At 35.2% G+C, this 15,159-nt stretch overlaps 1 pseudogene; it reads right to left on the bottom strand.

Moving 5' to 3' along the window:
• Positions 1–13,110: 13,110 nt before the first annotated feature.
• Positions 13,111–14,827, bottom strand: LOC116863205 (annotated as a pseudogene).
• Positions 14,828–15,159: the final 332 nt, after the last annotated feature.

Consider the following 15,159-nt stretch of genomic DNA (forward strand, 5'->3'; position numbering starts at 1 on the left):
TCTGGATGTAGTAAAATTGGAACAAAAATTTTAGAAATGTTCTCTGTGGATGCAGTCACCTGTACCTAGGATTTCATAGCTGTTCTTTTGGAAAGGGATCCATACCAGTCAGATTTCTTGGTTTCAAACATGAGAACTAAACATAGCTTGTTAAGCAGCAAACTTACATTTAACAAATATGAGATGTCTCAATATCCCTAGGAGAGGACTCTGGTTAGGACTGGACCTAGGCTTGAAGATATATGGGCAGGAAAAATAGTAAAATGGCACTTCAAGATGGCTCCAGAAAGGCCCCCACTGTTGTTACCACTGGGGAAGATACCACAGATTGCCCTTTGCAAAGAACGATGAGCTGTTGCTGTCATTGTCCCTGAGAGCCATTAACCTCTGCCATTATCTTTTTCAGAGAATTGTTTCCACCATTTCTGCTCCTCATGTTTGTCTCCTTTAAACTGAAATTTCATATGGTTCACTTCATTGGCTGTCCAAGACAGGTGTTTACAGCTTAGCTTCAGGAAAGGCTAGGAGGGTGAATTTCTTCCTTCTAAATTGGAAAAACTGGACTTGGAAGGGGGCCATTCCCCAAATTTAGTTGTTCAAAAGTTCTGGATGGCCACAAATTGGGGCACATGTTAATTAAAGTATCTCTAAATCTAAATTGGTCATTGAAGGAGGATATAGCTGATATAAATAATTTGTTAATTTCTTCTCCAGTTTAAAACAAAAACACAACTTTTTTTTAGTTTTTTAAAAAATCATTTATATTACTTTCTTCTGCTTTACCATCTTCTCTCTTTTGGATTATCTCCAGAATCTTCAAAGTTCTCTATCATTTTAGAGGTCTTCACTATGTAACAGCATTTCCTCCGTTTCTTGGTTTCCCAACCCTACCACCTTAGAGTATTTCTAAAATAGTTTGTATTTTTAGCCATTCTTGGGTGCAATAGTTTCCTTGCTCTGCAGTTTTCTTTTACTTTGAAAAAGTTTTCTAAAGCATATGTGCTTTTCTTGATAAGGAAGGATACATCTCAAGTACTATAAAAAGATGATGTAAACTGATACACACTCACTCCCCAAGAATCTTATAATTATAGGCATGTTGAGATGCTTTTTATAAGTGAATATAGTGAGCCATCTACTTTCTATTAAAAAAAAAAAGGAAAGGGGCACCTGGGTTGGCTCAGTGGGTTAAAGCCTCTGCCTTCGGCTCAGGTCATGATCCCAGGGTCCTGGGATGGAGCCCCACATCAGGCTCTCTGCTCAGCAGGGAGCCTGCTTCCCTTCCTCTCTCTGCCTGCCTCTCTGCCTACTTATGATCTCTGTCTGTCAAATAAATAAATTAAAAAATCTTTTAAAAAATTTAAAAAAAGGAAAGAAAAAAGGCATACTAAGGAGTAAGTCATTTACTCATGTAGACTTATAAAGATGTTGCAGGACATTTATAATTCATATTAAACCTCTTTAGTGTGACTTACACATTCTAACATGTTCCATTCTACTGCTTACTGAAAGATCATACTTGCTTTTTCAAATGAAATTTGGATAATTTTCCTTTCAAACAATAGAACAAAAGAGTGCTTTATATTATGTAAAGAAATAGTAAAATGTGTTCATTACACATTATCTAGAATAATAAAATAAACATGCCAAAAGGTCACTCTAGAAAATATTTCTGTGTTTAAAATAAGTCATGCTAGCCTTCCCTTGAGGGATACAAACAATGAAACCAGGACAAAAACATTTCTCTTGCAATTGATTTTCTTCTCTGTAGTACTGAAATAACAAATTCAGTTACTTACATAATAATCACTGGTACAATCATTTTAAATGTTTGAAACATTTCAATTGTCCTTTCTTCCTTTAAGAAGTATCATTTAATAGTCAATTCAGTGAAAATACACTACCCAAATGTTTGATGGTTTGGATGAAAATCAGCCATTTGCCAAAGTCTACTTTATATTGCTTAGATTTTTTTTTGTTCTTTTTCATTTGTTTTTTTCATTTTGTTTTTCATCATTGAATGCAAATGAAACATTTAGGAGATGAAGGCCAAACTGAATGTCAGTGTGAAATATGAATAAGGCCAAATTTATTCTGATTAATCAGCTTCTAGACTTGACTAAAAACAGTTTCATAATAGTTAAGGGCTTGAATATTTTGCAGTCTTTGTTGCTAGTTTAAAGAAAAGATGTATTAAAATTGTATGCCTTTCCACAAAAATGTTAAAGGTTTATTCTGAAACAGACAAAAAACAAGATTTTCAATCTCCAATAAACACTGACAGAGGTAAGAAAGAAAAAAGATAGACAAATTTAAAATAAACAGTTTGTACTAGTTTTCGATTTCTGTGGAACAAACCACCACAAATTTAGAAGCTTAAAACAATATGCATTTATTATCCTACAGCTCCCATAAGTCAGGAGTCTGGTCACTGGGTCTTCTGTTCAGGGTCTAACAAGGCTATAATCAAGGTGCCAGCCCAACTGTGTTCTCATCAAAGGCTTGACGGGGGAAGGTTATGCTTCCAAGTTCCCTTAAGTTGTTGGAAGGGTTCATTTCTTTGTGGCTATAGGACTCATGGCAGCTTTCTTCTTCAAGGTCATCAGAGGAATGGAAAGCAAGTCTGCTCGGAGGCTTATATATAAATTGCAAGGTAATTATAGAAGAGAGATCTCATCATTTTTGCCATATTTTGTTGGTTAGAAGCAAGTCACCAGTTCTACTTGCACTGAAAAGGAGGGGATTATACAGGGCAAACATGGAGACCATCTTAGAATTCTGTCTACTGCAAAACTGAAACAGTATTTTAACAATTGTCAATGAAATTCAAGGCAGTTTACCAGACAGAGCACCCTTTGATTAACATGCTTGTTGGTATTTACAACTATAAGATTAATAACCACAGGATTCCCAAGTATTTCATGTTGAAAGATTCTCTTGGCTATGCAAAACATAGCAGAGTACACTGTACTGCTATGGCCCTCGCCAGTTTTCAGTTCTGGCCATAGATGGGCTTCACGAATCCACCCTTTCCACAATGTATAGGGGTATACCTGAGGACCACAAGCACAGATCATCCTGTTTGTGGTACCACTGATAAATTACCCTTTCTCAAGGGAAAAGGCATTATGACCCTAGAAGGACCATAGAATCTAACCAGATTCTAACCAGCCACTGCAAGCACAGTCTTCTTTGAATGTCAACAGTGGGTTTAGTTATCTCATGAGGAGAATTAAACAAAAGTGAGGTTAAATAAACATTCTTCATGTGGGAAAAGAATAACATGGTAAAAAGTAAAATATGGAAATGAAAGGCTACAGTTCCTCCTTTTGAAAGCATACTTGTGCTATAGGTCTTAAAAATTCTGTATTCTGTATACATTCTCTTTAGCACATGTTCATGTATATAAACAAGATTATAGACACAAACTGATGTGGGACTGAGGATAATATAAATTTTATATATTTTCCATATTGTGGAAAGAAGAATTAAGCTATACTCTTGTATTAGTTGGATTCTCTAAGAAGCAAATGCCGAAATGAAATTGTGTGTGTGTGTGTGTGTGTGTGTGTGTGTGTGTGTGTGTTGGGGGCATTACTGTGGAGTAACACCTGTGAGGAAACAGAATTGTCAAGGAAGGTTGCGTCTGACAGAACTCTATGTGGCCCATGAGGTCATAGATCTGACCTTCAATTTAAAAAACTGAACCAGTCCTATGGCTTTGTATTATCTTTGTAGTATCCCTGTTTATAATGATGATAACTATCTCAAAACCTCAGAGACTTATGCAAATTCTGAGGCTGTCCACATCAACTCTTCATTTTTAGACAGGGATGCAGAAAATCATCCTGTTGGTGAGGAGTTTGCCATTTTTGAGATAGCCCCAGTAGGTGGTTCTATGAATCCCTTGCTCAGCTATGTCACTAAGAGGTTGTAGCATTTGAATCTTTCTAACTAAACCCTCTAGGTCCACCCTAGTTTATAACCAGGGCAGTACTCTCTAGTGGTTTCTTTTCTTTTGCTAGCCCCTTCCATGTTGGAATTCACTATTATTTTCTTTTATTATTCTAAACACATTCCCAAGGATAATTCATCTGCTGCCATGGTTTTAACCTAAACCTATACAGCAGTGCTTCTCAACCAGGGCCTATTTTGCTTCTCAGGGGACATTTGGCAATATCAGAAGACATTTTTGCTTGCCATGACTGGGGAGATGCTACTGGTATGTGGAGGACAGAGACCAGGGATGCTATTTTACATCCTACAATGTACAGGACAGTCCCCCACCACAAAGAATCATCTGCCCCAAATTCTCACTAGTGCCAAGTTTGAGAAACCCTGCTACACAGGGACAGCTCCCATTACACATCTCCTGCCCAGGTTTCTCTCCCAAGGTTTGGATGGCAAGATGAGGAATCTTTGACTTATTTTCTAAATAAGTAAAAAGCAAGGTCATCAGAAGAAGAAATACTGGGGAACGAGGTTGACGTATCCATTAGACATGGTAATTAGTCACAGTGCCTGCCTAGGACCCACCATACCTTTAAGGGCCCATTAAAATTTTTTATTTTAATTTCTCTTGAAATTGGAAGAAAAAATGAATATAATAATAATGAATATATTATAATGAATCAAGCTTGGATTATATTTGTCTTTATACCAGCTGAGTAGTAAAACATAATTTTAGGTTTATTTTTTTAACAAAAAAGCAGAAGTGAAAGCCATGAAAGCAAAAGTGTCTAGGGTCCACAAAAATCATAATACAGTCCTTTTAAGGAAGAGGAGGCAGAGGAAATTTGAAGAGTGAATAAAATGTGAAATATCCTTGTGGGCAGTGGAAAAGCCATTTTAGGAAAGAAATGTATGATTTTCAGTAAGAATGCCAAATGATATTAAGTGCCCATTTGGGGTTGGTATTCATCAATTTATAGGCATACCAATTTGCCTGGTGGTGTAATTCTCTAGCTAAGCTCAGCTGCATGAACACAGCACAAAGCAGGCAAATGTTTGGGATTTTTATTGCTCACCATTTGGAGTAACAAGTAGAGAGGCAAAGTACATAAGAGAATGTATATAATAATGAATGGAAGGAGCTAAACCAGACAAGGAGTGACAAAGTAGCAGAATGGGGCCTTTGGTCTGAGATGGAAAAGTCAAAAAACTAGACTCCAATCAGGTTGAAAAACTGTATCCCATGTATTATGATTCTGCATACAACAAAAGACAGAAAATTTAAAACATAGGTTAGTTACTCCCGGAAATTGCCAGAGTCATTTTGTCAAATTGTCAAACTTGCCAATTTGTCAAGTTTTCTGTTAAAATGCAGACATTGTTGGAAAAGGAATAAACTATGTTCTTTTTTGTTAGCACCTTAGCTTATAGCTAGTTGCGATTAGATCTAATAGGGAATAGGACTTTGAATGTGGACCTAGGAAACAGGCCAATTCAAACTAGTATTTATTTGCCAAAAATGAATGCAACTTACACAATGGCCAACATGACAAATTGCCAATTACAGTATTATTGATTCACCAAAAAATTGTTTCTATCTACTAGTACAAAATTTGCAGAAATCTATGTTGAATAAAACAGTTCACCAGCCACTGAAGATTTTTTAAAGTTTTATTTTGGTTAATATAGTTTAGCTTAGGTTTCACTTTGAATTTGCTATAGCCATTTTACCACAGCAATTTTGTAGTAGACTTGCCAGTCTGACTCAGTTGAACCTCATTTTCTTTCTTTTTTTTTAAAGATTTTTAAAATTTATTTGTCAGAGAGAGAATGAGAGAGCCCAAACAGGGGGAGCAACAAGGAGAGGGAGAAACAGGCTCCCTGCTGAGCAAGGAGCTTGATGTGGGGTTCCATCCCAGGACCCTGGGATCATGACCTGAGCCGAAGGCAGTCGCTTAACTGAGCCACCCAGGCATCCCTGAACCTCGTTTTCTTATGCAATTCACAATTCAGAAAATGAGCACTTTTCAACTGCCTTTTAGGAGACAATTTTCCGTGGGTCTCTCATGTTTCTGCACATCCTATAAGCAAGATAAGCATGTTGTAAGCAAGATGAGACTGTCTTGTTCTGGACTATCTTTTCAAGGTTATTTGTGTAGTGGACAGTGTCTCTCTCCTAACAAAGGGCAGGAATGTTTATTTTATATTTAAGAAGATTTGGGTTCTCTAAGCTCAGAATTCTTCTGTAAAGCAACCCACTGTGTATGGGAGTATCACCTGGCCCTCTACCCATCACCTTGTGGGAAATGGGGCTTAGGAAACCTGCATAAAGATGCTGATATCCTAGCTACTGCTGTTTCTTTGAGTAATAAATTGTCCTTCACTTCTGACCTCGGAGTCTTGTGTCTTCTACTGGCATCCATGAAACTGCAGCAGGCTAAATTGTTAGATTACAAGGAAAGTGAAATCCCAGACATTTCTCAGTTCTTAATACGAACTGAGAAACTCCATTTCTCAAGAAAATACTCACTTTATGAAGTCAGTTTTTAAAAATCTATAAATTAAAGTAATCACAAAATACTAGGAGATGAATTTAAAATATGTCAGATAAGAAAGTCCCTCTACTTTGCTTCTGAAATGCTTGATATTTGAGATATATACAACACTTGTAATTTGAAATATACAAATAATCCACAATTTGAAAATTCATATATATCCATAGTATTGTAAATTCTAGAATACATTAAACTTTATCCATGATGAAAGGCAATGGTAAAATAGCTGCAGAAAAACTAAAACTAGACTCAATTAAATCTTTGTGCCAGTAATCTAAACTGCACAAAAAACTCCAAAAGCTTCTACAATGACAATTTGAATTCTTATAAATGTAAATTTGAATTCTTATAAATGTAAATGGTTAAGTCAATCAGGTTTTCAGATAATTTGGTAAATTTGGCAAATCTCTCATTCATTGACTTGACCTAAATAATGGGGGAGGGGATAAGATAAGGGGGTTAGAGAACTTTGGGACACGTGGAAGACACAAGGCAGACCTCCCCAACTGCATGGTTTAATGGAGAACACCAGCTTGCAGTCAAGGGAATTTTCATAGATAGATAACATAGACAGGACTAATCTAATTTGGCCTTTCTACATGAAAGCTGGTGCAAAATAACTTCTCCATCAAAATGAAACAATCACTTTTAGTAGAGGCTCTAGTGATTAAGAGCTAATGCTTTGCTGACCTCCATTCAAGACCTGGCTCTTACAATTTACCTAATCTCTCTAAGCCTCCATTTCCACATCTTGAAAGTAGAGATAATGATAGTACTTGTTTCTCAAGGATGTTGTGAGGATTAATTGAAATACGCATTTAAATTGCTTAACATGAGAGCTGCCACTTGGAAAGTCTTAATAGTCCTAGTGTGAGATATTATTAAGAAATTTATTTTTTTAATTGGAATTTCAAAGCACTATTAAATAGACTTATTTCCTTTTGTGTTTTGGAAACCTTTTCTTTACACATTTGAGAGAACACTCACGAAGTTATAGCATTTTCTAAAGGGCTAGGTTAATATTGGATGAGAATTATGTGTTTTAGAGAATCTAGATACTGCATACCACTTTGCAAATGTTTAGGTTTTGGCAAAACAACAAACAGATTTTACAAAGACTGTCCTTTAATTATTAAACCTTTATGTATTAAAAGGAAATCAATCCATGTGGTATTTTTTGATCCATTTGCACTTAATTAATAAAAATGTGGTGTTGTAAAAAGTATTTGATGTTCAAGCAGTTCTTTACCTCCCACTTGCTTTATGTTACCTTTTCCTTTTGTAAGCTCAGTTTTGGAAGTTGAGTGATATGGCAATTAATGTTCACCTAAAATAAGTCTGCTTTACTTCAAATACTAAGTGCTGCAAAGCCAGGTAAATAACATGACTCAGTATCCCTGGAGGTAGAATTATTGTCATTATTGCCAAAGAGACTACATTTGGAAGAAAGAAGACTGACCTCTGATGAATGCCGCGACATGTATCTAGCTGGAAATTAGTCAAAATTGGGGCGGGTGCAAGTGCTATTATTTCAATTACTACTATTATTGACTATAATTTATTGAGCACCTACTATGTGACAGACATCTAACTTATGTTTACTTATAATTTAATTCCCACAACAACTGTATGACTTAGGCATTATTGCCACCCATTTTCTCTTAACAAATGAGAAAACCGGTTTAGGGAGTTAAAGGAACTTGCTCAGGATTATCCGGCTTATAAGTGACAGAGCCAGATGTGGAAGCTTAAATCCTGAACACATCACTTTATGCTTCAACTGGGCCTGATAAAACCTTGGTCCTAAATTGTCAGCATTCTGGATATACCACAGGACTGGCGTAAGTTAAACCAGGATCCAGTCAAGAAAAAAGAAGTGAAGACTCAGGGGAAAGGGAGGATAGCAAGATAACCTAGCATTGTTCATATGTCTTTGGAGACATTATTTCAAATTTTGGGTTATAGATATTTTCTGCTCTTAACCCATCCATAATCCAATGAATATCGTTAATAAGAGTGCTCCAAAGTCTTGCCACAAAGGGTTATATTGAAGGAGGATGAAGACCTAAAAAAGTTTCCTGGGTCTTGTTTCTAACATTGGCCATTTAAGAATGAAGTTACAGATACTTAAGAAGGTAAATAAACACACATTAGGATTCAGTTTAGCTGAGTGACAAAAAACCCTAATGCACAGTAGCTTAAATCAGTTAATGCCAATTTTTCATAAACTCTTCCTAAATCATTCTATTAGGCCAGTATTTACCCTGATACCAAAACTAGACTGAGACAATATTAAAAAAATAGAAAACCATAGACCAATGCTTATTATGAATATGAATGTAAAAATCCTCAGCAAAATATTAACTGACAGAATCTATTAATATATGAAAGAACTATACACCATGACCAACTGGGACTTATCCCAGGAATACATAGTTGGTTTACTATGTTAAAATCAATTCATATAATACCATATCAATAGAATAAAAGCCAAAATCATATGATTAACTGAATAGACTGAGAAAAAAGAAACTGATAAATTAAAATACTTTTTCATGATAAAAACACTCAGCGACCCAGGAATAGAAGGGAACTTCCTTAATGTGATAAAGGGCATCTACAAACAAACATTGTACTGAAGATTCTAGTCAGGACATTTCATCAGTAAAATGACAATAGACATCCAGATTGGAAAGGAGGAAGTAAAACTCTCTTTATTCACAGATGACATGATTTTATAAATAGAAAAGGAATTCACTAAAAAATTATTAAAGCAAATAACAAGTTCAACATGTTGCAAGATACAACATCAATATAAAAAATTAATTGTGTTTCTATATATTTGTAGTGGGAAATCCAGAAATAAAATTAAAATACAACTTCCTTTATAGTAGCATCAAAAATTACTTTAACAAAAGAAATATAAAAGTTGATTGAGCTACTTGAGCATAATAAACTTTTTTTTAAAAAGTTATACCCCAAACTATAAAATATGGTTGAAAGAAATATTTTTAAGTTGGTTTTTTTTTAAGATTTTATTTATTTGACAGACAAAGATCACAAGTAGGCAAGAGAGGCAGGCAGAGAGAGAGGAAGAAGCAGGCTCCCTGCTGAGCAGAGAGCCCGATGTGGGGCTCCATCCCAGGACCCTGAGATCATGACCTGAGCCGAAGGCAGAGGCTTTAACCCACTGAGCCACCCAGGCGCCCCAAGTTCTAAATAATAGAAAGACATTCTATCTTCATGGATTAAAATGCCTATTATTATCAAGATGTCAATCCTCTACAAACTGATATACAAATTAAATTCAATTTCTGTTGAATCTCAACAGGTTTCTTCGTACAAATTGAGAAACTCATCTGAAAATTCATGTGGAAAATCAAGGGACCAAAAATTGCCAAAGCACTCTTGACAAAGAACAAAATTGGAACAAAGAAGAACAAAAATCACATTTCTTAATTTCAGAAGCTACCAGAAAGCTACAGTAATCAAGACAGTGGTGTTGACATAAGGATAGACATAAAGAACAATGGAACTGAATTTAAAGTCCAGAAATAATTCAATATATCTATAACCAACTTATTTTGACAAGGGTGCCAAGACTATTCAGGAAAGAATAGTCTTTTTAATAGACAGTGTGGGGACAAATGAATATCCACATGCAAAAGAGTGAATTTAGATCTCTTTTTAATACCATATTTAAATATTAATTCAAAATGGATCATGTTGTAAATTTGAGACCTAAAACCATAAACTTCCTAGAAAAAAAGGTGGGGGTAAATCTTCATGACCTTGGATTTACAAAACCTTCTTAGATCTGACATCAAAAGCACAAGAAACCAAAGGAAAAAATAGATAAATGGACTTCATCAAAATTAAAAAAAGGCTTCTTTTTTTGCTTCAAAGAACACCATCAAGCAAGTGAAAAGACAAACCACAAAATATTTGCTAATAATATATCTCATGCGGAACTTGTATCTAGAATATATGGAAGATTTACAATTGAACAATAAAAAGCATAATAATTGAATTTAAAAATGAGCAAAAGATCTGAGTAGATAATCTTCAAAGAAGATACATGAATGACTGACAAACACATGCTCAGCATCACTAGTCCTCAGGGTAATCCAAATCTAAACCACAATAAGGTACAACTTCACACTCATTAGGAAAGGTATAATTTTTTCATATGGAAAATAACAAGTGTTAGTGAGGAGGTGGAAAAATTGGACCTCTCATACACTGCTGGTGAGAATGTAAAATGGTACAGCTACTTTGGAAAACAGCCTGGCAGTTCCTCAAAAAGTTAAACACAAAGTTGCTATTTTACTTGGCAATTTTATTCCTAGGTATGTACTCAAGAGAAATGAAAATATATTTTCTCATGAAAACATGTATGAATGTTCATAGTAGCATTGTTTGTAAGAGTCAAAAGTAGAAACAACCCACATAGATGAATAATAGATAAACATAATGTAGTATACCTATACAATAGAATATTATTAGACCATAAAAATGTACTGATACATGCTACACCATCGATGAACCTTGAAAACATGCTAGATAAAAGAAAGCAGTCATAAATGACCCTATATACTTCATTTATATGAAACCTCCCAAACAGGCATATCTAATGAGACAGAAATTAGATTAGTGTTTGCCTAAGGCTGGAGGCTATAGAGGTAGAGGTGATAGTTAAAAAGTATAGAATTTCTTTTTGAGATCAAAAATATGTTCTAAAGTTGACTGTAGTGATGGTTACACATGTCTGTGACTATACTAAAAAAACATTGACTTGTACACTTTAAAATATGTGAATAATATGGTATATGACTTATATCTCAACAAAGCTGTTACCCAAAACCCCCAACAACACAAAAACAAACAATAAACAAAGTGAAACAACATGTGGAGTAAAATGTAGACCTGTAAACTCATATATTAAAATAGAAGCCTGAAACTGGATCTCAGTAAGATGAACAAAATAAGTAAGATAAACAAAAATAAATTTTACAAAATGAGAAAAGAAAAATGAGAAAAATAATGAAGTAGAAAAAAATAGAGATCAAGAAAACCAAAAGATGGTTCTTTAAAAAGACAAAATTTACAGACCTCTGATGAGACTGTGCAGAAATTAAAGAAAAAAATAATCAATACTAGAAATAAACAATGAATATTCACTACAATGTATGAGACAAACATTGATAGCACTGAATGGATAAGTACAAAAAACTGCAATTGTAGCTAGAGACATCAAAACCCATTTCTTAACAACTGATGAAACAGCTAAATGAAAATAAGCAACAATATAGAACTCAATACTATGACCAACTAATAGGATCCAATTCACATTTATAGAATACTCCACCCCACAACAGTTGAACACACATTCTTTTCAAGTGCCTATAAAATACTTATTAAGATAAACCACATTCTGAGTCACCAAACAAACCTTAAATTTTTTAAAATTGTAATCATGCAGTGTATGTTCTTTGACCATAATGGAATCACACTAAAAAGCCATAACCAAAAGATAACAAGAAAATCTCTAAACACTTGGATATTAAACAAAACACTTTCTAATACTCCATGGGTAAAAGAGGAAATCTCAAGGGAAATTTAAAAATACATAGAATTAAATGAAAATACAACATATCAAAATATGTACGATGCAACTAAAGCAGTGTTGAAAGGGAAACATTTTTTTAAATTTTTTTAAATTTATTTTCAGCGTAATAGTATTCATTGTTTTTGCACCACACCCAGTGCTCCATGCAATCCGTGCCCTCTCCAATACCCACCACCTGGTTGAAAGGGAAATTTATAGGTGCTTACCTTAGACAGGAGGTAAGGTCTCAAACTGATAATGAAAGTTCCTACTTCAAAAAACTAGAAAAAAGAAGAGCAAAGTAAAGCAAAATAAGTAGAAGGAAGAAAATAGTAATGCAGATAGCAGAACTCAATGAAATTGAAAACAAAACAAAAGAGCAAAAAATCAATGAAACAAAAAGCTGTTTATTTGAAAGACCAATAAGGTTGGCAAATCTCCAGCAGGAGTTACAAATATAAAGAGAGAAGACCCAATTACCAAAAACAGGAATAAAACTGGATATCACTAGCAGCCATTAATAAGTATAATAAGGTAACACAGGCACACCTCAGAGATACTGTGGGTTCCAGACAACCACATTAAGGCAAATATGACAATAAAGCAAACCAAATAAATTTTTGGTTTTCCAGTGCATATAAAAGTCATGTTTACACTCTACTGTAGTCTACTAACTGGGTAATAGCATTATGTCTAGGGACTCCTGGGTGGCTCAGTCAGTTAAGCATCTGCCTTCAGCTCTGGTCATGATCCCAAGGTCTTGGGATAGAGTCTGGCATCAGGCTCCTTGCTCAGCAGGGAGCCTACTCCTCCTTCTGCCTGCACCGCCCTCTTCTTGTGCTTGCTCTCTCACTCTCTCTCTCTCTTTCTGACAAATAAATAAGATCTTTAAAAAATAGCATTATGTCTTTAAAAAAATGTATATACCTTAACTTAGAAATACTTTACTGCTAAAAATGCCAACACCTGAGCTTTCAGTGAGTCATGATCTTTTTTGCTTTGTGGAGGGTCTTGCCTCAATGTCGATGGTTGCTGACTCATCAGAGTGGTGGTTGCTGAAGGTTGAGATGGCTGTGGCAATTTCTTAAAATAAGACAATAATAAAATTTGCCACATCAATTGACTCTTCCTTTCACAAATGATTTCTCTGAGGTGTGCAATGGTGTTTGATAGTATTTCACCCATTAGTAGAACTCCTTTCAAAATTGGAGTCAATCTTCTCAAACCCTGACACTACTGTATCAACTAAGTTTACATGGTATCCTAAATCCTTTGTTGTCATTTTAACAAGTGTCACAGCATCTTCACGAGGAGTAGTTTCTATCTCAAGAAACCACTTCCTTTGTTCATCCATCAGAAGCAACTCCTCATCCATTAAATGTCATCCATGGCATTGCAACATTTCAGTCACATCTTTAGGCTCCACTTTTAATTCTGGTTCTCTTGCTGTTTTCATCACATCTGCAGTTACTTCCTCTGCTGAAGTCTTGAGCCCCTTCAACTCATCCATGAGGTCTGGAATCAACGTCTTCCAAACTCGTGTTCTTGTTGATATTTTGACCATTTCCCATGAATCACAAATGATCTTAATGACATCTAGAATGGTGAATCCTTTCCAGAAGTTTTTCAATATACTTTGCCCAGAGGAATCACTATTCATGGCAGCTATAGCCTTATGCAATGTATTTCTTAAATAATAAGGTTTGAAAGTCAAAATGACTCCTTGATTCATGGGCTGCAGAATGGATTTTGTGTTAGCATTCATGAAAGCAACATTAATCTTGTTGTATATCTCCATCAGAGCTCTTGGGTAACCAGGTGCATTGTCAATAAACAATAATATTTTTAAAAGAATCTTTTTTTCCAAGTAGGTCCCAAAAGTGAGCTTAAAATATTCAGTAAACCATGTTGTAAACAGATGTGCTGTCATCCAGGCTTTGTTGTTCCATTTATAGAACACATGCACAGTAGATTTAGCATCATTCTTAAGGGCCATAAGATTTTTGGAATGGTAAATGAACACTGGCTTCAACTTAAAGTCACCAACTGCCATTAGCTCCTAATAAGAGAGTCAGCCTGCCCTTTGAAGCTCTGAAACCAAGCATTGATTCCTCTTCTGTAACTATGATAGTCCTAGATGACACCTTCTTCCAATGCAAGGCTATTTCATTGACATTGAAAACCTGTTGTTTAGTGTAGCCACTTTCACTATCTTAGCTAGATCTTCTGTACACCTTGCTGCAGCTTCTACATCAGCACCTGCTGCTTCATCTTGTATTTTATGTTATGGAGATGGCTTCTTTCCTTAAATCTCATGAACCAACCTCTGCTAGCTTCAAACTCTTCTTCTGCAGCTTCCTCACCTCTTAGCTTTCATGGAATTGAAGAGAGCTAAAGCCTTGCTCTGAATTAGGTGTTGGCTTGACAGAATGTCATGGCTAATTTGATCTTCTATCCAAATCACTAATACTTCTCCAGATCAGCAAAAAGCCTGTTTCACTTTCTTATCATTTGTGTGTTCACTGGAGGAGCACTTTTAATTTCCTTCAAGAACATTTCCTTTGCATTCACAACTTGGCTATTTGGCACAAGAGATCAGCTTTTGGTTTACCTCAGGTTTCAACATGCCTTCCTCACTAAGCTGAATTATTTCTAGCTTTCCATTTGAAGGAGACATGTAACTCTTCCTTTCACTTGAACATCTAGAAGCCATTATAGTGTTATTAACTGGCTTGATTTCAATATCATTGTGTTTCAAAGAATAGGGATGCCTGAGGAGAGAGAAAGATATGGGGAATGACTGGTCGGTGGAGCAGTCAGAACACACACATTTATTTATTAAATTTGTCATATTATATGTGTGTGATTCATGGCATCCCAGAACAATTACAATAGTAACATCACAGATCATTGATCATAGATCACCATAACAAGTGTAATAATAATGAAAAAGTTTGAAATATTGTAAGAATTATCAAAATGTGACACAGAAACATAACCGAGCAAATGCTGCCAATAAACTTGCTCAACAAAAGATTGCCACAA

The sequence above is a fragment of the Lontra canadensis genome, unplaced genomic scaffold (assembly GCF_010015895.1).
Source record: "Lontra canadensis isolate GAN:19392208 unplaced genomic scaffold, GSC_riverotter_1.0 scaffold707, whole genome shotgun sequence".
Classification (NCBI taxonomy): Eukaryota; Metazoa; Chordata; class Mammalia; order Carnivora; family Mustelidae; genus Lontra; species Lontra canadensis.